Source organism: Denticeps clupeoides, chromosome 12 (genome assembly GCF_900700375.1).
Source record: "Denticeps clupeoides chromosome 12, fDenClu1.1, whole genome shotgun sequence".
Taxonomy (NCBI): domain Eukaryota; kingdom Metazoa; phylum Chordata; class Actinopteri; order Clupeiformes; family Denticipitidae; genus Denticeps; species Denticeps clupeoides.
In genome coordinates this window covers 13,815,403-13,840,364 of record NC_041718.1, presented here as the reverse complement: position 1 = coordinate 13,840,364, position 24,962 = coordinate 13,815,403, and the positions used below count along the sequence as shown (strand labels likewise).

Here is a 24,962-nt window from a genome sequence, read left to right as displayed (position 1 = left end):
CTTTTCCTCCCTCAGATGTACATGCCGTTTCTCTGCATGTCTAACTGACATTTCATATAGACTCTTCTCTGTCTTGGCCTCTAGGTCTGCAGCAGAGGTCAGAACAGCAAAGTCGCTGAGTATTTTCAAACGGCAGCTGAAGACCTTCCTCTTTAGAGAGTACTTAGACTGACTTGTTACATTCTTATAATCTGACTTATGCAAAGGAAAAACTACAACAGACTGAATAAAATGTATTGTATTCATGGTTTGAGTCTTAGTGAACCAGAACTGATAACTTCATTGATGGTAACATAAAAGGACGTCGTAAGGGTGTCTGTAAAATGCAATGAATGTAAATGTAAATATGTTCATTTCAAAAAGTTGTGACAAACAACGGTAATGAAGAATTCATTCCTGAAAAAAACAGCTACTTCAGTGTAGAGGTAAGCGATGTATAGAAACCACTTGATCTTACTTGGCTTGTTCCATGTATGATGTAGTAAATGACTACATCATCTACATTATGCATAAATCCTAATGTTATTGTTATTGTTAAACAGACAGCATGTACATCGCTTTCAAAGTTTGCTTTGAAAAAGCTTTATAGGTGATCATCAGAATCAATACGGACTTACTGGAAGCCAAGGCAAAAAAGACAATACAGGCGTGTGTGTAATCACCCAGATCTACACCATCGTCATCGTCATCTAATCTCTGTTCAGAGGACATGTGGGACAACATGGACATGACTGGCCTAATAAGAGCCCAAAAAAACGAGCTTTTTGGCTTCAGCGTTAATTATGTTGGCTTTCACCATATATCATTCAGACAGTCCCACCCAGATGTGCAGGTTAATCTAGCCAAGTGAGGCTATAGTGGTGCTTTTCTCCTTCAGGGACCAGAAAGCATATGAAAATGGATAGAGCAAGGTGTGGAGAAATCTTCTACGAAATGCCAAAAGAGATGGCACTTCCAGTATGATGACAAAGCCCAGCAGGCAAAATCATCATCAGGAATGGAGAAACTGCGATTTAATTTAGACAAGGGGTATGGCCAACCAGAACACATAGAAGTAAAGTGATTGTCATTGTGAAACACTGCAGCACAGCACACGGTGCACACCGTGTCCTCTGCATTTTACCCATCACCACATTGAGCAGTGGCCATGACATGCGCCCTCAGTGGCACCTTGGCAGTTTGAACCCGCAACTTTCTGATTACGGGTCCACGTCTTTATCTGCTAGGATGATAAAATAAACTGACAGACTGATTATTATTTAATTAGTCACCAATTTGTTAAGTTAAATTCTATGAAATTAAATGAAAAAAATCAAAGTGAAATCTTTGGATGACGCAGACCCAAACATTTTCAAATGTATCAATGTATGTAGACTACCAATGGGGTGGTAGTAGCCTAGTGGGTAACACACTCGCCTATGAACCAGAAGACCCAGCTTCAAATCCCGCTTACTACCATTGTGTCCCTGAGCAAGACACTTAACCCTAAATTGCTGCAGGGGGACTGTCCCTGTAACTGCTGATTGTAAGTCGCTCTGGATAAGGGCGTCTGATAAATGCCATAAATGTAAATGTAAAATGTAGACTAATTCTGGTTAAGCCTGTGGCCTTTTGTTTGAGGCTTCCTGTAATTTGGTAAAATGCCAGTCTGGATTTTATGCCCAAATAAGATAATAGATCAAGACCAGTTTTTGCATAATTCCGTATTTTATATCATAACGGTTATATGTATTCATCCATTTCTTGACCTTTATTCAGGTCAGAGAAGCTGAAGGCAAATACATTTGGACTCAAGGCAAGAAACAGCCCTGGCTGCTGGTCCCATTACAGGACAAACACACACAAACACATATACTAGGTTCAATTCATAGTTGCCAAACTACCCTTAATCTGCATGCCTTTGCACTGTTTAAGTAAATTATAGCATCCAGAGGAATCCTGCACATCAGGTCTGCTTGTGGTCTCCTTGCTGCAAGGCAGCACCACTAAGCACTACATCCCTGTACACTGAAATTACATAATTTCCATAATACTGTATAATTATGCACGTAATTTTATAATACTGTTGGCTTCATTTATCCTGATCCTCAAGACAACGTTATTACAGACATTACATTTTGGGGTTTAATGACAAATAAACTGCCAATGGCTGATATAGTCTACTTCAGGACACAGAGAAAAAAATATTCACATGACTCACACTAACATGACTCACATGAGTCACATTTTAACCTGCCTCAGTCTTGGACATTTTAAAAAGGTCAAGACAGAAAAAAAAACACAATTTTAACATCTCACTCAACAAACAGGAGATTAGGAGGCAGCATGCGGGGATTTGGCACGGTGAAAACAGGGATGGGTCATTTATTCCTGTCAGGACACCAAAAGCAGGATCTTTACACAAAAAGAATCACCCCAGACATAATAAACAAAGGAAGAAAAAAAAAACTTAAAACTGGCAGACACATTAACCCACCCAACCCTGGCAGCCACCACCCAAATTCAATTCACCCACTCTGCTGCAGACGAATGGGGGAGGGCTGCCTGAGGTTAATGAATTGGGTTTAGGAGCGAGAGAAGCCTTGAAAAGGATTGTGACAAAGGCTCTGGTCCGCAGAGAGTCGCCTTATTCAATAAACACCGCAGAAGAGCCAGAAATTAGAGATCAGGCACCCCTCTGCCTTGTTGGCCTCTTAATAAAAGTGTCCCATATCTCTGTATGACATATATAATGCCAAAAAAGCCAAACCAAATCCAGTCTTCTGACAGCTACAAAGGAAAATCTATCAATTAGCTAATTAAACTAAAGCATGTGCAGCAGTTCACAAGAATGAATGTAGGAAGTAACATGAATCTGCGTGTTGATTAGTGAACTGCACTGCTCTGCTAATCTTCTGCTAAATGCTGTCAATTCCTGTAATTCCTGTTGCAACAGAAGCTGAACCATCACCATGGTACTGGTGCATGGCACAATCAATTCTTTGCAGATCAACAGGAGTGCCGCTCCTAAAGAGCCTGTTATTGAAATCATTAACACTGATTGGTCATATTATGGAGACATCTGGTGTGCTGTAAGCATGGTGAACTGCCGAGTGTAAACTGTCACTGGGCGACATGAGGGAGTGACGCAACCAAGAGGGATCCCACAGGAAAGTCTTACGGTGCTGCTGGAGTCCGTAATGAGAGCCAGCACCCTGGGGAATGCCGGGCCTCATTAACTACCCATGGTTCTGACCTGTATCCAACCGAGACCCCCGCCTGTCCCTCAGCTGAACAATACAAGGAGGTGGTACACACAGAGGCCATCAATGCAGACTTCGACCCCCCCGGGGGATGCATCACACTGCTGTGAACTAGGAGGGAGGTAACAGAGTCACACACTGGCTAAAGGCCAAATAAAAATATGTCCCAGATAGTCAGATCCAAACCTCATCGCTGTATAACTCTATATTCTCTGAATATCCTACCACTGCTATGGCGATGACACACAACTCATATTCTCTTTTCCTCCATCTGATCTACATGCTGCTTCCAAAATCTCTGCATGTCTCTGCCCATCACCTCAAACTCAATCCCACCAAAACTGAACTAATATTCATTCCAGCAGATTCTTCACCACATCAGGATCTTGCTATTTACCTGGACAACTCACAGCTCTCTCCTTCTACAAGAGCCCGCAACCTGTAACAATAGACAACCAACTCTCCTTCTCGACTCACATCAGCAATCTTTCCCGCTCATGTAGATTCCTCCTCTACAATATCAGACGAATCCGCCCTTATCTGTCAACTCCCTTCTAGCTGGTCTACCACTATGTACCATCCAACCTCTACAACTCATACAAAATGCAGCAGTACGACTGATCTTCAACCTTCCCAAATTCTCCCACACCACCCCTCTGCTACGCTCCCTCCACTGGCTCCCAGTAGCTGCACGCATCAGGTTCAAAATACTGATGCTGGCCTACAAAGCCAAACATGGAGCAGCACCATCCTACCTCACAGCACTTATTACACCTCGCACTGCACCTCGTATACTCCGAGCCTCCAGTACTGCTTGCTTGGTCCCCCCATTGCTAAAGGTAAAAGGAAAACATTCATCTAGATTCTTCTACGTCTTGGCCCCTCGGTGGTGAAATGAACTTCCCCTCAAGGTCAGAACAGCTCAGTCACTGAGCACGGCAGCTCAAGACCTTCCTCTTTAAAGAATATTTAGATTAACTTGTAACCTTCTTATTGTCTGAATTATGTATAGAAACTACAACAGAGTGAATAAAACTTCATTGATCGTAACTTGAAAGCAGGTTGTAAGTCGCTCTGGATAAGGGCTTCTGCCAAATGACTTAAATGTAAATGTAAAATATAACAGATATAGTCATTTCAGGTCTGAAATTACATCAAATTAATGCTGTAATGCCAGAAGTGATGTCATCTGTCTGACCATATGGGAGATACAGGAAACCAAAACCACGATTAAACGAGAGGAAATAACGTCTCGGCTTGTTTTAGTCAACGAAAATGAAGTCTCCTTTCTCAGTAGTAAAGGTGGTATTTGCACACCTACATAACACCTATAAGTAAGTCTCTGTTTATAGACATTAGGAGTAGTGGGTGGGCACCAACAAGACCCCTATAAGTTTTGGAGGGTCAGGTAGCCTGTTTGTTATTAACAGTTACACTAGGGTTTTTGTAGGGCTTGTAGTGTTTATTTCTTTCTTTGTTTTAGCACCATCCATGGTCCCTGCCATGGTGGTATGGTGTATATATTGTAAATACACTCTGCTAGGCATGCATGACAGCCTGATTGGTGACTTTAGATTGGCCAGAAGTGTGACCATGTGTGAGTGAATGGTCTGTGTGTGTTTGTGGCATTTGGTCTGTGACCTTTTGACCATGATTGTGTTCGACTGTGTTTGAATGTAAATCAGCTTGCCTCGTGTTATAGAAGGTGCATGAGTTTTTTTTATCACTGCATACTGGTTGTGTCATGACTCTGGGTCGTGTGGGGAAGAAAGTGTAAGAAACCTGGAAAGGGCTTTTAATCAACACATAGAAAAAAGGGCCAAAAGCAGCAGTCTCTCCATGACAGTGCCGCAGCCCCATTCTGTAGCTGCTGTCCTTCTTTAAAAAGCCCTGATCAATCAGTCTGAATTGGGCTAAGCTGCGATCGACCAAGACTCCCTAATCAGGTCTCCCAGCACCGGCTTTGTGCGCCCCCCCTGGGCATCATAGTGAACCCCCCCCCCTTCCCAAGCTCTATCACTGGCAGAGGGGGCAGTCGTGGCAACCACAGGGCTCCAGCACTGCTGGTCCTCCTTGGTTCTGGAGGACCCGGTCCCTTTGACTGCAGCCCTCTTGTTGTCTGGCATGGTGACCTGCACACAAAAGTCTGGTGCCTCCAGCATTATTCCTTGAGTTCCTCAGTGAGGCGGTACTGGACCGCCCAGCGACCATTTACCGTACCGCAGGGCTGTACTATCTGGTTACCTTAACACAGGGTGGAATTCTTTCGCTGCATTCTGGCATGACTTGGGGTGGCGTGGGGAAGAAAGCACAGGTAAAAGTTTTGCTAATAAACACGTTCATGCCACCAGATTGACACCAGCAGTGCTTATTGATGTGCACATACATTCTATTCTACATTCTAGACCTTTAATAAAAAAATGGAATGAGGGACACGTCGCAACGCTGGCAGGTAGAACTGAATGTGCGTAGGGCCCCGAAATTACATGTGGGTAAAGATAAGAAATGAAACAAGATTCCTGATGAATTGGAGCAAAAGCAGCATTGTATGCAAATTCAAGACTTTTTATGTGTTCTTGTCACTTGCGATACTTCAAACATAAATGCCTTTCCCTTTACTACTGCCCCTGCAGTGAGAGAGTCTGGGTATTAACTGATAAAGGGTAGGAAACTGGTTCCAGATGGATTGGGCACCATTGGCAGCTAAATCAGACAGGAAAAAACAAGAGCAATCAATTATGTACATAATAACTCCTTTTCCTGTCCATACTGAAGCTACAGACTATTGACTGTCCTTGTGATGCATAATTCCATAGTACAGCGGTTAACAGCTATCCTCAGCAGAGATTTATTTAGTGAATTATGGCGGTTGTGCTTTACTGAGCAGATCATTTACGAAGCAAGACACAATATGACAGCAAGGAATGGCTTAATGGACTGGAATAGCTCCTTCAGACAGAAAAAAAACTAATATTTTTATGTTAATCTGCATAATCTTATTATCACATTGCCATAGCAAGATTAGCCACGTGGTCCTGTGTGTACTTTTTATAGACATGGGTGCCGTGCCAGATAGTGGCTCTCGGATTTGTTGGAATTGATTGCAGCGATCGGTGCGCCGGTTTACTCAGGCTGTAAAGCAGATGGGCTGTGAACCAGAGCCCACCCCCACTCTCAACATTCCCCTCAGATGAAACTTCATCTCCCCTGTGATCTGCGGGAGCCCACGGGCATGCAGACAACCCCGCCACAACGTGGCCTTATTTACAGCCATCTCAGGAGAACGCCGCATTCACCGTAAGAGAATGAGAGCGAGGGAGCGATGGGAACACAGAACAAAAGAGCTCAAGGGAAAGAGATGGAAAGAAAAATGGACAGGGACAAAGGCAGCATCAGAATTAGAGTCGGACAGATGGAGAAAACGGGTCAAATGCACACACAGAATGGAAGAAAATGAGATTTGGTTGGGAAGATGTGGGAGAAGAGCCAAAGCAGCCCCGGTAGGGTTGTGTCTGGTACGGCAGCGAGAGCTGGCAGAGGGAAGACAGCCTCTGAAAGGATGCTGGCTTTTAATGAAGAAGCATAGCTGTCTCCATCTAGGAGAGGCGTGGAGAAGGAAGCGGCGATATGAAATTTATCCACTCGACTCATTTCAATGCATCCTGCCCCAATCTCAGAGATGTATGCTAGATCAAAGACTGTGTGCAAAAAAATGGAAAATGATGGACAATTTGTGGGCTGAACTTCACTTTAAGTGCTGCATTTGAGTGAAAAAAAACAAAACTTTTGTGTGTGCATTGATTTTGAAATTGTCTGATCATGTCAAACCCAGGCAGGCAAGACCTATTTTGTCTCAAACACAAACACACACACACACACATGCTGGTTCCCCAGATTGGGCAAGGAGCTAACAGAATCCCCATAGAAGGAGCCATGAGCAAATCCTGAACAGTATTCACCAGAGGTGCTCAATCCTGCTCAGTTCTGCTTAACAGGCATGCATGCGGTGTTCATTAGTGAGACAGCAAGAACCACCTATGCTTCAATCTCACATGCAGGCAACAGACCATCATCCCGGTCAGTCTACGCCTGAGATCCACGATCAGGACCCATAGAGCAGTCAACACTCAGACACAATCTATCTCCAACCTATTTAGCTGCCCTTTCATCCATCCACAGGAAAACCAGGCCCAATTCACACGTCCACCAGGTTGGCCACATTTAATGACCCGCTTAATCGGGGCAGGAGGAGCTGCCAGGGCAGGTCTGTCACATCCACCCGACCCCTCACCCTGCCTTTGTTTCACTTAATGAGCCTAATTAAGACAGCATTAGCACTACTAATGCACTACTAAAAAAATTTATATTCAAAGCTTGAAAGTGTTTGATAAATTCTAAAATTTATCCTCCTCCTTAAATAAGATGATCTGAAAATGTTTCGGCCAACTGTGCCTTTCAGCCATTGATCAGAGCCCTTTAGTTACAGGGACAGTCCCCCTGGAGACACTCAGAGTTAAGTGTCTTGCTCAAGGACACAAGTAAGTGGGGTTTGAACCTGTAACTCTGTGGTCTTCTGCTCCATAGGCAAGTGTGTGACTCGCTAGGCTGCTACCACCACCTTCGGCTATATATCATCGAGGAGTCGAACCCCCTGTTACATTTTTGTGTGGACACAAGGTCCTCGTGTCCAATGCTGCAGATGATTTAGGCAACAGCCCCTGACACTCAGGGATTAATTACTGTGCAACAGGAATGATGTGGAGATGGAGGGAGTGTTGGATCCAGGCAGTCAGACCTGAAACGATCAGCTGCATGAGGGAGCATCATGAATATCAATTATTTAATAAGAGAAGCTGTGAAACTGAAGCAGCATCTGCACTGTGTGGGCAAATGGGAACCCATGGAGAGTGGAGCACAGAAGGGTTAACCCACGAACGGGTAAATAATGGAGAAAAAAAGCAATACAATGGAGACCGCAAGACCACATTTAAATCAACATTTGCATTTAGCACAGCAAACAATTAAACAGTTATAGACTATGGCTTATGCATCTAGAATGAACATGAAAGCTTGTTATCTCTAGAGTCATGGCGACCAGACAAGCAGTGCAGGATGTGATCTGCAAAAGAAGGAAATGAGATGAAATGAGTTGCCATTCATGGAGAATTTGATGGGCGAAACCAGCGCGGCTGTCATTTTACCCATCATAAGGTGACAGATGTCACTGCAAATATCTTAAACACATGAGGAAGGAAACCAACAAAACCAACATGGCTGGCTGAAAAAAAAAGCCCACATGATAATGATACTCATCAGAAACGATAATGCAGCACATCAGTTATGGCACAACTGGCCTTGTCAGGCTATTTGAGCTAATGAGCATGAGTAATGGGCTTCAATAATTCCCACCAGTACCATTTCTAATTAGTATGTAATTAGCAGCTATAGAAAACAGGGGTCTGACAGCAGGAGGAGATAAGAAGATCTGGCGTGGAGGACGTCCCGCAGAAGCCAGACGAGTCAAGAAGCAATTGTACACCCAGTCACGCGCACAAAACTTTTACACACTGAAAGCGAAATCACTGCGCCAGAGAGGAAACACAGTGCAGTGTGGCATCTGCAATAACACGAGAGTCACAATAAATGTCCCGTCCCCTATCAAGTCAAGTAAATACGTTGCTTATAAAGAAATAATTTATACAAGATGTAAAATGTAATCAACATGAGTCTTTGTATTGCGCTGCCCAATCAGATTCTTCAGAAGAAAAAAATTAACCCCGTTTGCCTTTTGCTTAACACTGAGGTTGAATGTGAAAACTTTCATATGTACATGAGGTGGGCAGGAGTTGGTTTTTTTTACATCCCTTTTAAACATGTGCAAACCTTGAGATGAACAAAGACCCACTTTCATTCCATTTATCTTGACATGGAACAAAGGGACGGCTAGGACAGTTCATCTGTCCTTGTCTGTGCAGAGCTGCAGCCTCGTTTCTGAAACTCAGTGCTTTTATAATGAAAGCCGCAGTGATGAAGCTGAAGATGAATTTTCTTCTTTTTTTTGTTAATCAGGAAGCGACACTATACTGTCACGTGCACAATATGAGCTGCAGCCACCTGCTGCAAGCAACTGCTGTCTGATGTCCTTTTATAATAACATCATCAGGTCCCGTGATTGCCTTCACTGTGACCCTTGACCTGAGACAGATGGTGTGTCCGAGCCATTTTACCTTGTTATACAGGTTGTTCTACAGGTGTCTGAACAGTTTCTCCCAATCCTGATCCTAGAGACCCACCTACCAGAACATTTATATTAATCTCATAGTATGGGCAGTGTGGTCTAGATGGCAGGAGCTCTTTGGAAGAGCCCAAAGGCTTAATGACCTTCAAAACAAAAGCTTTAAACTTAAATGGCAAGTTAAAATGGCATTGTGATGCATAATTTCAAAACATTCATATCCCTACAACTAATATTCCTATCACTCTCCTTTAATGTGTTTGTTTTTAGCTCATCCTATGTCAAATCATCACCCAGATTTTAAGCAATCTTGCATGCTGATTCGGTCATATGAGTAACCTAAGACATTTTCTTGGATCAATACTGAATGTGTCAGAAATGGTCCTCATATAGTTTTTAAGTTATTGTCCAGCTCTGTGGATTGAAAAAATGATATGCCATCACCTTATCAATAATTACTGTGTAATCACTGATTTACAATTATATGTCTTTTTTTACTAACGTGTGATGATTTTTACTCTAGTAAGCAGTTGCTGATTGGTCCTGGGACCTGTGGCAACGCAATCCGACCATCCATCGTGGCTGATGTAAAGCATAACGGAGCTGAGGTCTCCCCAGTCAACTTTAATAGCACTCAGTGACTGATCATGTGTCACAAACCTGATGTGGCCTCCATTGACCTGGGTCATCGCTAATCCACCCCCCCATGAGAAGATGTACAAAACCTGTGCAGGCTGTGCAGACGGTAGCCGGTCGGTGCATTCGTCACGAGGATGAATTAACACCATGACACATCGTGCACTAGCACCTACACCTACGTGTGGCCTGCTCAACAGAGCACCCACCCACACAGACACAGACACACACAACAGAGATCTGCAGGCTCGAAGAGGAATGAAATAATACAGAATCACTTTGGTTATTATTCCATTATGCAACGTCTACATTTAAAGCAATGAGAAACTGCAGAACCATTATCTGATCCGTAATAGCACAATGCTTACCTGGAGTAAATATGCTATATTTCAAAATAAAACCGGGTGTAATGATATTTAATAAAATCTAACAATGCAATTGTATGCAAATCCACACAAGGCCAGATAATAAAGCAGAAAAGCTAAAAGATTTTTGGGGAAAGGCATGGGGAGGGCAGAGGCACTGGAGAGCTGCAGGCATTCCGGACATTAGTTGTACACCAACAGAGATCAGAAAAAAAGAGATACGCTCACAAGAAAACATAATAAACTTATGGGACTGAACAGAATGGCAGACATAATGGTGCATATAATGGTGCCAGTGGGCTTCAAAACAAACAGAATATCAAGACATTTGGAAACAGCCTGCCGAGAGACAAAAACAATATTGGAGATGGATGGAGGAAAGAAAAAGATATTGAGGATGGAGGAAGAGCAGATGAAATAAATGGCTGTCAATCGATTAAAAAATTGCATTTTGCAATTAATTATTCGCTCCCTCTCATACTGTTGTAACTGGAAATAATGCAGTTATCTTACTATCCCTCTATTAACTACTGGTGTTTCAACATCACTATGCTCAGTTGAATGACAGTTCAAAGTGGTTCTGTTAAAAAGTGAAAGCAAAATACACCACATAACACAGCTTGTCAACTGTTACAAACCACAGCAAAACAACAATAAAAATGCTTTTGAACAGACCTAACTTGGCACTTCAGATAAAACACAAGAAAATAATGTGCAAGCTGTTCTCTTTACGCACAAATATGTGCCGAGAACTAACCGAAATCGTGGCCCAAAAAATTAGGTACCTCTATTGCAAATTACATTTACAGCCTTTACAAGTCGCCCTTATCCTGAGTGACATACAATCAGTAGTTACAGGGACAGTCCCTCGGAGACACTCAAGTGTTAAGCAATTTGCTTGAGGAGACAATGGTAGTAAGTGGGGTTTAAACCTGTGACTTTGTGGTCATCTGGTTCATAAGCAAGTCTCTTACCCACCAGGCTAGCACCAATTACTTTGAAATTCTCAATAGCTCAGTCAATTCTCAGTTTGTATTGTTAAACGCTGATTCATATCACATTTCCGAAAAACGATACCACTCTCTGTTGTGTTAGCTGGGTGGTAGTAGCCTAGTGGGTAACACACTCGCCTATGAACCAGAAAACCCGGGTTCGAATCCCACTTACTACCATTGTGTCCCTGAGCAAGACACTTAACCCTACGTTGCTCCAGGGAGACTGTCCCTGTAACTACTGATTGTAAGTTGCTCTGGATAAGGACGTCTGATAAATGCTGTAAATGTAAATGTAGATATACAATGTGTATGATAATATCGTAATTGCTGTTTTAACAATGTGTGAGATTTAATTATCAATTGTTGGTCAACAGGACAGACGAATGAGCATGTGTAAAGTAACTTTGCACACATTCAGCAAGCCGCACCTTTTGCTGCAATGAAAGTGAACAAACTGCACCAGATGATAAAACAGCCCCACAATCTACATCATTAACCAAGAGCCCTGTTGCATCTGTTTCCGGGTGACACATGGCACATCGACTACCAGTCTGAATGTAAACACAGTTTTTTTTTCTGCAACTGGTTCAGTCAGTTTTGATCAGTGAGTACCTCAGTCTTCAGAGTGTTCAACCCGATACATGATTTAGCACGTAGGCCAGCAAGGTTTTTCTCAGACTTCTGCTTGTTTGCTTGTTTATGTGCTTGCCATTGGAATAGTGTTTTGTTTAGGTAGATTTAGTTGTTTTGTGCTTTTAGTTTCGATTTTTCCCGTTACGTGGATATGTGACATGTACTGATCTATACAGGCTTAGCGAGAATTAAATAATTTTAAGGTAAGATGCACTTTGCGGCTCCTAGGGCCGCAGGCTTTTGTGCTGAAAAGATTGCAAAATGGAACTATCGTTAATCCCATCATCCAGAAAACATACTGAAAGCGTATAATTGAAGCACGAACATAAACTTGCCACTCTCCATCATCACTAAGATGTCATTCCTGCACAGAACGTAAACAAAATTGTTAATTGCGTTAATTTTTAAATATTCATTTTGGCTGCCATAGAAATAAACCACACCTTTCAATTGCACTGTGGACGTATTGACATATGGAGTGTGTGGAATGGGTGAGGCGATAAGGGACTGGGCGAGATAAGAGGCTTTGCCTTGTTCACAGCTCGTCAAGCAACAAAAAAGATCTGTTGATTGTTTGTGGTCCTCTATGTCATGGATGTTGTGTGTTGTACTACGATGACTACAAATGATTCTGTTTGTGCGTGGCGATGTATAACTGGCAAAGAATGGGGGAATGGGGGGAATGTGGTGTCAGCCTTTTCTTCTTGATACAAAAGAGAAAAAAATTTACATATTTTTAACACAGTCACATGATGCCAGGGGCTCAGGAAACTGATTTAATGACTCAGCATGACCTGAATAAAGGTTTCTTTTGGCAGTCAAATGAGCCTTCATTTAATACACATATGCTCGTTTGACCCAAAATTGTCACTTACACCACTCTGGTTCCTGTCCGGGGGGTGGTCAGGAGCTTCATTACCGTATTTCCAGCATTTCTGCCACAAATCTCTTCTGGCTCATCTAATATTCTTCCCATATGTTCACTACAGATTAATTGATGGATGGGCCATATGCATATTATTTAAAGCCTAGATTAAACATTTTACTCAGCCTTATATTAATTTATTTATAACACTCACATCATTAAAAGATTACTCTCTCATACCCACTCATTATAAGAGAATTATACTCTACTTTTTAATTAAAAAAAAAAAATTAATGAATTAAACTGCATTTTACTCAGTAAGGCCAGAAATATACTCACTTTTTAAGAGAAATAAATACTGCCCCTGTAAGAGTATATTGCATCTTGCTAACATGAATGAACTTCTGCCAACACACAAAACTATCACCTGTACATCTACAAGAGATGAGCCTAACAATAGGACAATAAAAGGCTATGAAAGGGTTACACCAGAATGTAGTGAATGTATATTTATGCAAAGATTCTCTGGTATTGGGGGGTCCGTAAACAGTACAGGCTGAATGTAGACCATCTATTCATCTGCTCTGAAGTGGATGTGGATAGGAGGGAAGCTGTTGCCAGTGGCGTGACTCACATCTGAGACTATAACCTCAACCTTGCGACATTAATGATTCTGTTAAGCATACAAACAGTTTCGGCCTCCCACTCCTTCTGATGCAGGTCATATTTATAGGTCTGACTCTCACAACTGCAGCACTTCACATTTATAATTTTCCATAAATACCTTGGAGGGTAGGTGTAAATCGAACATCTCAACATCCAGTGTTCCTAATAACCCTCTAGAGCAAGCCTTCTATATTATAAAGCATGGCACGTACAAACAGGAGAGCAGAAGGAATTTGAAACATTCGGGAGGAGGTGGAACCAGGAAAGGTAGATTTCTCTGCAGGCTTTGTGCACTTTTGATCTCCAGTCCAAGGCAGGCGGCCTTTGCAGTAATCACTACATCTGGGGTTTTGAAAACAGCAAAGATGGTCATGCCAGTGGTCAAAGCCAAAGGCTAGACTGACTACTCTTCAATCCACAGCTCCTGCTGCTCTGACCTTTTGAGTCAGTGTCTAGGCTGGTGCAATACGCTGCTTTTTCACTTTGGAAGGTGGCGGAGAGCCATGTAAAGCCAATGTGGCAGGAAATCTGGCTTTTGCTTTATTATGTGCAGAAACTGAACATCTCTTGGCCCATATGTACTGCATTAGTCACTGAATTCACAGTATATGCTTAGCAAAGAATAGGAATAAAAGGATGAAACTCTCACAAAGAGAATATTTTTAGCTGTACAGTTCTAAGTGAATAAGGAACAGACAATATACAAAACAACATAAAAGCAGAATATGCACATGAATATGAACAACATCCTAAATACATAAATGACACACAGCAGTTATTATGTTAAGAAGTGACTCACACAACAAAATGTAAACAGAGGCCTTGGGTTGGGGGATATGTAATATGCCACATTATATAATGCATAATGTATAATATATAAATTCAATATCACTGCATCTTAGCATTGATTTCACAAAACTGGAGTTGCAACCCATGTGAGGAAGCATGCAGCTGAATTGGTCAAACCTTGTAAGCTGCTTACTGTGTCGCCTCGGTGGCCCTGGGCTAACCAGGTGTCACCCATTTACATGGGTCACGCCAGGTCCTAATCACCCACATGTGATGCCTGTTAGGTAGGAATGATTAGGACCAGTGGCAGTGGCAAGTGAACTTGTAATTGAAGGGTTGCGGGTTCAAATCTCGATTCACCACTGCTCCAAAATGGTGATGGGTTAAATGCAGTGGACACATTTGGTGTGCAGCGTGGGCTGTGCTCTGTAACACAGTGACAAAAACGATCACTTTGACTTTTCATATGTAATTCTCTCCCACATCCCCATGTCCTGCACTAAATGAATCTTATAGTTTTGTTCATTTGGGTTTCTGGCCATCGCACCGGCTTGTTCATTTATTCAATTATGCTGCGCTCCTGTGCCTCTTCCTTCATCCTGCATGGTATGACACTAATGTTAAAATTGGGAAACAGAGGCAAGAATACACTAACCTCTTCATTTATGCTATAATGCAACATCAAAGACGGGCAAATTGCATTGATATGCTAAGCATAACCCTAATGAGAAAAAAACTCTTTTTCTCCTTGTAAGCCTCTGTAAGCCATGGATCAGCAATCAGTGAAAGGAAAAACAGGAGCTGTCACCATGAGACAGCTCTTTCTCGTGTGACAGAACTGAACGGGTTCCAGGGCCGTTCCCAGCGTTCATACTGACCAGTCAGTTCCGCCACACAGCTAGGACATGCGTTATGGAGCAATTACAACTCATCTTGATATCTCTGTGCATGGCAATGGACAGAAAGCATGCGCACAACTGCATGGGAGCTGAAGAAGATAACGGGAGAGGCGACATCGGAAAACTCCACCAGAAACTCCCATCAGAGTTCATTTTGATCTGGTGCACAGGAGAGCAAGTGGATAAAGGGGACGGCAGTTCTGCCTGGACGCGTTGCCAGCCATATCTTCACTTCACACGCAGGTGAGTGTGACTGCAGAACAGAGACAGCAAAAGCTGACAAGCGTTCAGCACCAGAAGCCTTTAAATACATGAGGGCTGAAAGGCTGAAGCGAAAGACTGGGGGGGAGGGATCTCATCACATCTCATCGCAGTATCTTTTCCGATAAACATGGGGAGGTGTACTGGATCTATGAAAGATGGATCTGAATAAGGGATCAGGCATCCCGAACTTACCCCTGTGGCCTTTAAAGGTCTGGAAGCTATTAAAACTCTAAATTTAAAGGCTTAAACTGTGCCCTTGGGGGGGGGGGGGGGGGGGGGGGGGGGGGCTGCCGGTCCCTCACAGCTCACGTTTGCTGAGACCCTGCTTTACAGAAACTACAGTCAACAAATCTGCTGACTGAAAGAAGGGGGCAGAGGGCACATGAAGCGGTTTTCTAAGACTGCAGGGCAGAAGCAGAAAGATGCTTTTTATTCAGCGTCAAGCGCAGACACTTCCAGCAGATTGTGAATGCAAGTGAATTTTGCATTCATGCAGTAAAACCACAGCCATGTAATGAGATAGTCTTCTGAATTATTCACCTCTGTCCATCCTTATATCCACCATTGCAGTCCTACTCACAACAGTAAGTCGCCATAATGCCAGCGCTGACGCGGTACCCCTTTCTTCCTCCTTTCACTTTATGCTCAGGAATTCTAATGACTTGCTAGGCTCCTTTTGAAATGCAACAAGGTTGTAATCACGGCACGAATCAGTGGCTAAAAAAGCAAAACAAGCTTCAGAGCATTCATCCCATGACCATGTCTGTGAATCTGAAACAGGAAGCAGCCGTTTGCCAATTTGTCTGCCGCGATACAAATGGAGGATTCAAGCTCAAATCGGGCATTTGTAAATAAAATATTAAAGACATACAGTGTACCCTTTTCATTCTGACCTCAGATTCTGACCTCGTGTGGGTATGTGTCTGACTGCTTATCAATTGTAAGAATGGACATCACGGGAGCCTAAAAACAATGAAGACCATGTGGTGTGAGAGAAGAGAATAGAGTGTGTAGAAAAAACTCTTTCTCCCTCCACACAAAGCACTGTATTCAACCACTCCAATTTGATGTTACCTGGCAGAAAGAGGCATGGCACAATAGAGGTTAAAAATGAACAGTTTCTAATTTATTAACACCGGTAAATAATTATTGTAGTTACATGTGAATATTGAATGTAAAATGGTACCAAGGTTACAGAGAAAATAAAAATGAGAAGAAAGAGTAAAGAGGGAGAAGAGAAAGAAAGGGGGAGAGAAAGGCTCAGAAGCCTCCCGGCTTCCGATGGAAAACCCCCTGAGCAAGAAGCTCAGAGGTCCTTTTTTCTCATGTGAGCAGACTTTTATACCCCTGGCCTACAGGAAGTTGTCACTGGCCTACAGGAAGTTGTCACTGACCAATCAGAACCTGTTGTTTCTGATGTCACGCCCCCGGTGCCTCCCATTTGGGGAAGACAAAGAGGGTGGGCGGTCCTGACGGCTGATACTTCACACGTTGCCGTCGGACAAAAGGCATGTAAAAACCGGGGTGTCGAATCTTCACCCACATCCGTCGACACAGGAATGTCACACCTCCCCCTGCAGACATCTGTTATGCAAGGCAAAAGCAGGCTCCCGTGATGTCCATTCTTACAAATTAAAACAGTGGTTTTAAAAAGCATATTGAGTGATGCAAGTGAAAACTATTTTCAATTTGTGGCAGTGCTATGCACAAAGCGTGGGGATGTTCACCAGTGTGAGGTCAGAAAATAGATAATACTAGATAAAGCTGCAAAAAACATGTTATATGTGCAGACCTTAGACAATAATGAACACGCCCTATGCTTAGCACAGCGTGCCAGATGAAAAATAGTGCATGCGCTGCTACATCTACTCCTGCTCATCTCACCATGTTAATGCAGAATTTTTGTTTAATGTATGAGGAAATATATTTAATTTTACAAGGTTAATAATTAACCTATTAAATGTTCAGCAGAACGTCCCCAGACAGCTCCTCTATATTATTCAGTAACTATAACAGCACAGAACCTGACCTGGAAAATGTTTTACAGGTTCATTTGCTGAGGACTAGGACATTCATTATTTTAATCCAGGTCCAATCAAAGCAGACCCACTTGATTAGGATCGTAGAAGGCAGAAAAAAAGGCCAGCAGTACAGCCGATGCTGACTCTTATAAGATAAGGTAAGATAAGATAAGATAAGAAGAACTTTATTTATCCCGAGGGAAATGCTTTTGTCAACAACATGCTCAATGCAGAAGGAGAAACAAGAGGAATAAATTATATTTTCAAGAAATAGTACAATATGAGCAGTTATCAAAAATGGTTTAAGGCTCAATCACAATAATGATTATGCCATGGGTACAAGCGAGAGGGGGTAGCAGCGGCAGCGTGTGCAGGGGGGTGAAAACAAACATTCAAAGACATCCAGGTGAGTAGTACTGCACATCTGAGTGAGAAACATTTGTGTTTGAAACGCCTTCATACTGATGATTGAGAGATTCAGACTGGCCAAGGTAAACAAAGAAGAGATATAGAAATAAAAGCACAAACGTAATGAATAAGCCTGCTGGTTCATTCGACTAAATTCTTTTAAGTCAGTACTGCAGGAGTGAAAATCATTTTTGAATACTCCCACTGGGAAGTGTTAAATGAATCCACTATCGCTGCTGCACAATCGCAGTCAAATTACCAATATTATTAAAAAGTCAAAAATCTATCAGGAATATCTGAAAGCAATTTCAAGGCAAATGTGAAAAATTGGTACACTTTCCAGTTGAGCAGAATTAGGAAAACTTTGGTTGAAAAAACAACAAATGCACCTCCTTACTGGTGAAGAACTGGGGAAGATAATGGGTACATTGCTTTTTCTTTTTAAAGTTTTCATCTAGAATGCCAACAAGGTGCGTTTGGCTGCATTCAACTTGTTCAAACCAGGTTATAAGTGCATTACCCGTGTCCTTTAAAGCTCTAGCAATTTCCATGGCCTTTAAGTGAACCTTAGCAAAGTTAACTAAGTTAAACAATATGTGCATACCTGTCTGTTTGTTAATTTCTGAAAAGCCTTCTATTTAATTTAACAGAGATGCTGGAAGTGCTACGGGAAGCAGAACGCATGACATCACGAAATCAATGCACACTGGCAGCAAGTGGCTATTAAAATTCAGGGAGCAAACAGAGATGAGTTCTCTTCACAGCTTCTCCGTACCTGAGCACTACTACAAAATTAATGCGCACGTATTATTCCCATGTGCATTGCCGTGGACTATGGTGTCATCCTCAGAAAAGCCCAGAGAGAACACTGTAGAGGTGTGAACCTTCACTGGTCTCACAATTCGATTCGATTACGATTATGCATCACGATGCATGCCACACATTTTCTACATGGTCACATGATGTCTTCAAATACAAGAGTATTCCCGCTTCATGTGTGTGTGTTTCGAAGTGGCAGAAAGAACACTCGCCCGCTTGGATTCTATAGATCGCACAAAAATACGTCACGCAGTCAAAGTTCAAAGTTCAACAAATGACCGTGGTGCGAGGACAAGGCCGCCCAGAGTGGCGCTGTACTCACATCAGGCCGCCACAGTCACTACCAGCACTACACTGTCTGATCTATGAAGTAATATGAGATCCCTCAACTGCACACAGCAATGGACTACCCGTCCATTAAAGATCTAGAAAAAAGATTTGGTCCCTTCGATTTAGAGTGAAATTACTTCGGCGTACAGAAGACGGGCCTCGCTTAGAAAACTGACCGTGGGGGCTGCTAAACAATCAAGAGCCAGATTGATGTACACACAGAGAGTATTGGATAAATATGTCCGATTTGTTTGTTGAGCTGTGTGACAGCCAGGGTAAGCCAAATCGGGCGTGAATATCTAAAAATAACGTTTTCACCCACAATGAGCATTAATCCTGCACCACTGACCACTGAGTCAACTACCAAAATGGCCACATTGAAAAGGTAAGTCAATACGCTCTTATGCACGTGCACACACTGAGATTCAAACAGCATTTAAATATGATGGGATTACCCAATAACACCGGGGCATCACATATGGTCACAAAACAAAAGGACAATTCAGATTAATTTTTTTTTTTTTTATTCCACCTATCTGTTTTTATTCTTCTTTGAATTCTAGATTAAGGAACCTCAAATTGCACATCTGACATGTCCACGGAATGCAAGATGTGACACCACAGAGAAAATGTCTATGTGCATTTCTTTTAATCTTACAGATTAATAATAGTCTGACTTGATACCATAGAACAGCAGTTCAGAGACACAGAGCAGGAAATTAGATAAATGTGATTTAGAGATTATTAGAGCATCAAGGCTCGCTTGGTATTTGATCCAACGAGCTGCCTGTGAAGCTTACAACATGCTTATTTGATCCTTCAGTAGATCTAGTGATTAAAATACGAAGATATGAAGCTGCTACAGCATCTTACATTTACATTTACATTTACAGCATTTATCAGACGCCCTTATCCAGAGCGACTTACAATCAGTAGTTACAGGGACAGTCTCCCTGGAGCAATTTAGGGTTAAGTGTCTTGCTCAGGGACACAATGGTAGTATGTGGGGTTTGAACCTGGGTCTTCTGGTTCATAGGCGAGTGTGTTACCCACTAGGCTACTACCACCCTCCAAAAAAAGGAAAAGAACGCATTCCATGCATTACGTCTGGGATAGCCTGACAACGCAATCTATTCCTAAACCCCGGTGATTAAAGGAACTGGATTTCCCAAGACTACGGAGAAGGCACCATATATTTCCTCATTAATTTCTTAAAACTGTCCTTCTTCAACCTGCCAGTTATAATCTCTCACCTAAATCAACAGGCCTCCAAAAAGACTGGTCATTTAAAGAGACTGATCGTCAGCGGCCATCCTTCTTTCTATTATTCCTCTATTCCTCTTTTCTATGCTGCCAAGAGATCTATTCCCCCCGGGCAGACAAACAAAAACTTATCATGCCTGAAGCAGACAGACTGTATGCAGGTTATGATACCCAGCGGGGTGAAATGCACCTGCATGAAATGCTGCCCTGCACTGCCGAGCTCCCCGCTGTCTCAGCATCTGCACAAGCAATTTGCCTTCTCTGCGCCGCACACTGCACTCTGGCCCCGGTTGCTTCGGCTGAAAATATCCCCGCCTGAAGACCCCGACACGAGAATTTGTCCTTGTCTCAAAACATCAAAGCTTCCTGCAGCTACGGTGGCAGATTCATAACATCCTGCACTAAGCAAATTTAGGGAGGCAACCAGCTTGAGGGGGTTTCTTAAGAGTGTGTGTCTCAAAGTGTCCATCGCAGTGTGTCTGTTTGCTCCTACTCTGTTTGCGTATATGCATGCATGCCTTATAAACACTTATAAATGTACCAATTCAAACTAGGTAATTATTATTCAATAATAATAGTCATCATCATATAGGGGCACAACATGTTTACCTTTTATTACAATATTTCAATAACTTCTGTGGAAAACTAGGGTCGCAGATTAACAACCGTACACCTTTTCTGCATAACGAATACAAGTTTAGTACAAACACTTCCAAATACAGGACGTAGGCAAAATACAAGACACCAAAAAAAACATTCCTTGCTTTTCTCTCCACTATCCTCTTAAGCCTCAGGTTGCCAAGATTCGTGTGACCTGAACCACGCTCTCCTCTGTGCACAGGAGGCTGCCGGACCCAGAATTTCTCTCCAGAGCTCTGACAATGGCGCGTCTTATTTTAGAAACTCACAGAGCGATGAGATCACCCTCATCTGTTATGCTAAAAGCGCAGAAGGGCTGACTGTATGCCTGTATGCTCACTTTGTTGTTGCGCCGCTTCACTCCAGGCTTTCGCTTAACCAGCCATCGACTCCCAGGTTTATTTCTGCCTCCTGCCAGTGGCTATTTACAACTGCTAGCAGCGCTCCTGGAGAGATGCTGAAAATAATGGGCCTTTGTGTTGGCTGAAGACCTGGTGCCCTATTGCATGCAGAAGGTCACCCTGAAAGCAAATAATCGGCAAACAGCATCAGGACACCCGCCCCCGTGGCACTGAAGCAGCTGTCCAGTTTACCGGGTGGACAAAGACTGAACAAAGGCGGTCTGGTGCTTAGAGGACAAAAGTTGAGTGATGCTTGAAGAAGAATGGGGATGTAGCTAGAATGAGCATATATGAGATGGGCGGTGTGCTCAATAAATACATAAATACATAAAATAAACATTAAGATGTGACCATTTCCTACTGTTATACATTGTTGTTGTTCTTTAAAATGTCTGCAGTTTATTAGCAATCGGTTATCTATTGTGACTGTAAAAAAAAAAAATCATGCCTGATTTGCACATTTTGCAGTGGTATTGTGCGCATTTAAACATTTTCATCTGGTCATGCCTGATTCCACACACACCGCTCCAGTGCTTCAGTGCCTCAGCAGCCGCATGTCTCCATTTGAAACGTGGCTTTTGGTGCATATTTCAGGTAATTATGTTGGATATAGTCCTCACGTGAATTTTACTTTGATCACGATGCACCTTCCAGCCCCCGACACACAGAAACATCTCCGAAGCCCGATCGTGCCGCCTCCACGCTTCACCATGCTGTTCTTTTGCCGCGTACTGCACAGCACACAAACAGCGTCTCTCTCAGGAGACCTCTCAAATATGAAGTCTCTCCTCAAACTCCAGCCAAGATGTGGTGACACCACACACAAAGAGAAGAACCTTCTGTTGTAGACAGATCCATTGTTGTCTCGTGGACAGAGGATTGTAGCTGTTCTAAGGGTGTTCTGCGGGTGCCTATAACAGAAGGCCAGTTGCTTTTATGACGTGAGGTCTGGGACGACCTCCGATATGCTTAGAATGCTCCTTCCACTAAAATCCTCCGAAACACCATAGCCACATTTAGACTCCAGTCAGGAGCTAATTATCTGGTGCAGGGAGGAGAATCGGTTACTTCAGGGGTAATAAAGACCACATTTATACAGTGGAGACATTATGTGGTTGCAAATGGATCTTGCCTGAAAGCTCCGGCAATTTCCCACTTAGTCCAGTCATTTGTCCTAATCTGCGTTCGCAGCGACTCCTTCTCACCAGATCAGTCGATACTTTCGGTAAATTGGATTTACGGCATATTTTATCGAGCCAAGTGGTGCTGATACGGTTCAGCAGGAGATTTCTGATGGCATCTCCTGGCGGCAAGTTCATGCAAATGTGCATGCGGCTACTCGGGTCCACTGGTAATTACCGGCACTTTTGTGGCGTTAGTCTTCTTAATCAGCATTGACGAGGGTATCCCGGGGTGAGATCTGCAAACACTTTCATGGTGTCTCCTGAATACAAATGAGTGAACACGTACACGATTAACACTTTTCTGCTTTTTTTTTGTACTATTAATCAATAATCTTGGTTTCACTTGGAAATTATATGGTGATTTGTACTAATGAGATGTAATGAATGAGCTCTTGCTTATCTATGGAATCATCTGTGGGTTTCTCAGGAAGGTGCTATTGAGTTCAGAGGTAGGGGTACAACACAAGACCATTTCTATTATGCTGTCTGCAAAAATTCACTTTCAAGTGCTCATTACTGGAGCTGTTAACACATTACGACCACATTAAAGGCAATCATAGGTACAAAATAAAATGTTGTAGGTAATAGGTACAAAAAAATGTACTTTCTGTGCCCGTTATATTAAAATGCCAAGGAAGATGCAGACACAGCCACAGCTTCATCAAACGGCCATCGCACGAAATCCCGGCAGGTAACGAGTCCTCTGAGATGGTCGGTCACTTCTCAGCATCCTCCTTTTATTCTCCTCACCTCCAACGGGTGAGCAAAGCACTTCCAGCAGCTCCACGAAGGGATAAAAGAGCCCGTCTCCGACAGCCCGCTTCAACCACATTCTGCTAATAATTCAAGTCGAATTAGATTAGGTCCAGTTAGGAAACAGAACGGTGTACGAGTCACGAGAGGCAAAGTGGCACCGCGCCGCAGACACAAAGAGTGACAATCGCGACCAATCTAGCCCTCCAGCAGGAACACGAAGAAATAAAATAAAAAAAGAGACATTATTCAGGCGGACTTCTGCTGCTCTCAGAATCAGCAACACGCCGAGCTGCTGCAGGTTGGCGTTCTAAATCTATATGGCAACACGGTTAGTAAAAACCGAAAAGAAAATTAAGTTACAACGTAACTGTTCCGGAGTAACACGTCACTCCCGCTATTCGCCAGTTTAGTTTCTCCAGAGACGTAAAGTACCCCGCGAGCTTCTGTTGTCTCCGTGCTCGATATAAATGTAATAAATTAAAAACCACGAACACTTACCTCTGTGTTTAATCTCCAGTTCGGTTGCGTCCGCGTATCTCTGAGGTCCAGGGTGTGTGTGTGTGTGGGGGTGTGTGTGTGTTTGTCGTGCGTAACCACAGGTGCACGTTACTCCGCTCCACACGCCGCAGGATGTGCTGCTAAGCCCCTCCTACCACTACTATTACTATTACTATTACTATTACTACTACTACTACTACCGCTGCTACTAACCCGGAGTAAAGACGGCGTCGTAACGCGTAGTAGCCCGCGCGTGGCGTGGCGTTCGCGTCGCGAGAGCTCCATCAATACGACGCCGCGCGTCACGTGGTTCACTCGGAGAGAAGAGAGGGAGGGGGCGGAGCACGCGGGCTTGAACGGAAGGGTGAAATGATCGAGGGGTGACCTGTCCTAAATGAGGGTCACTATTCCCAGTCGGTCAGTTCGTTCATTCGTCACCCCCACCTTTCCGCGGACAACTGTGACCTCTGTCTTAAACGATGTGACTTATGCAAATGACGTTTTCGTGGAATGGAAACCCATGTGTTGATGATGATGTGATGATGATGATGCGTGCATGAAAGTGAAAGTGAAGTGGTTGTCATTGTGAAACACTGCAGCACAGCACATGGTGACACAACGATATGTGTCCTCTGCTTTTAACCATCACCCTTGGTGAGCAGTGAGCGGCCATGACAGGTGTGGGGATGGTGCTTTGCTCAGTGGCACCTCAGTGGCACCTTGGCAGACCGGGATTCGAACCAGCAACCTTTTGATTACAGGGCCACCACTGCCCCATGTGGGACCCACAGCAAGAAAACGGAGCTCCATTATCACCCACTTCCTTGGGAATGAACTGTAGTTGTCCCTGTTTAAAAAGACATTTTGACATTGATTATTCATTGGTAAATATAGCATTTAGGACTTAATTTGCATTCAAATAAAAGGAGATGGGTTGTAAGGTGTAAAAAAAATAACAATGCAGTGTGTAGGTGGCCAACACTACTCACTCATTAGGATAATGAGAGCAAACTCACTGTCAACTCGAACACGCAAGGACATCCACAGACCTGGA

General features: G+C 43.1%; 1 protein-coding gene across 2 annotated transcripts in view; it reads right to left on the bottom strand.

Moving 5' to 3' along the window:
• Positions 1–24,207, bottom strand: part of rap1gapb (RAP1 GTPase activating protein b) — a 74,493-nt gene extending 50,286 nt beyond the window's left edge. Inside the window, exon 1 of one of the 2 annotated variants that reach the window (XM_028997764.1) lies at positions 23,909–24,207. The gene's annotated coding sequence lies outside the window, so the exon portion shown is untranslated. Of the gene's footprint in view, positions 1–23,404; positions 23,418–23,908 lie in introns of those variants that run through there. The other variant, XM_028997765.1, reaches the window with a different exon arrangement.
• Between the last annotated feature and the right edge of the window lie 755 nt (positions 24,208–24,962).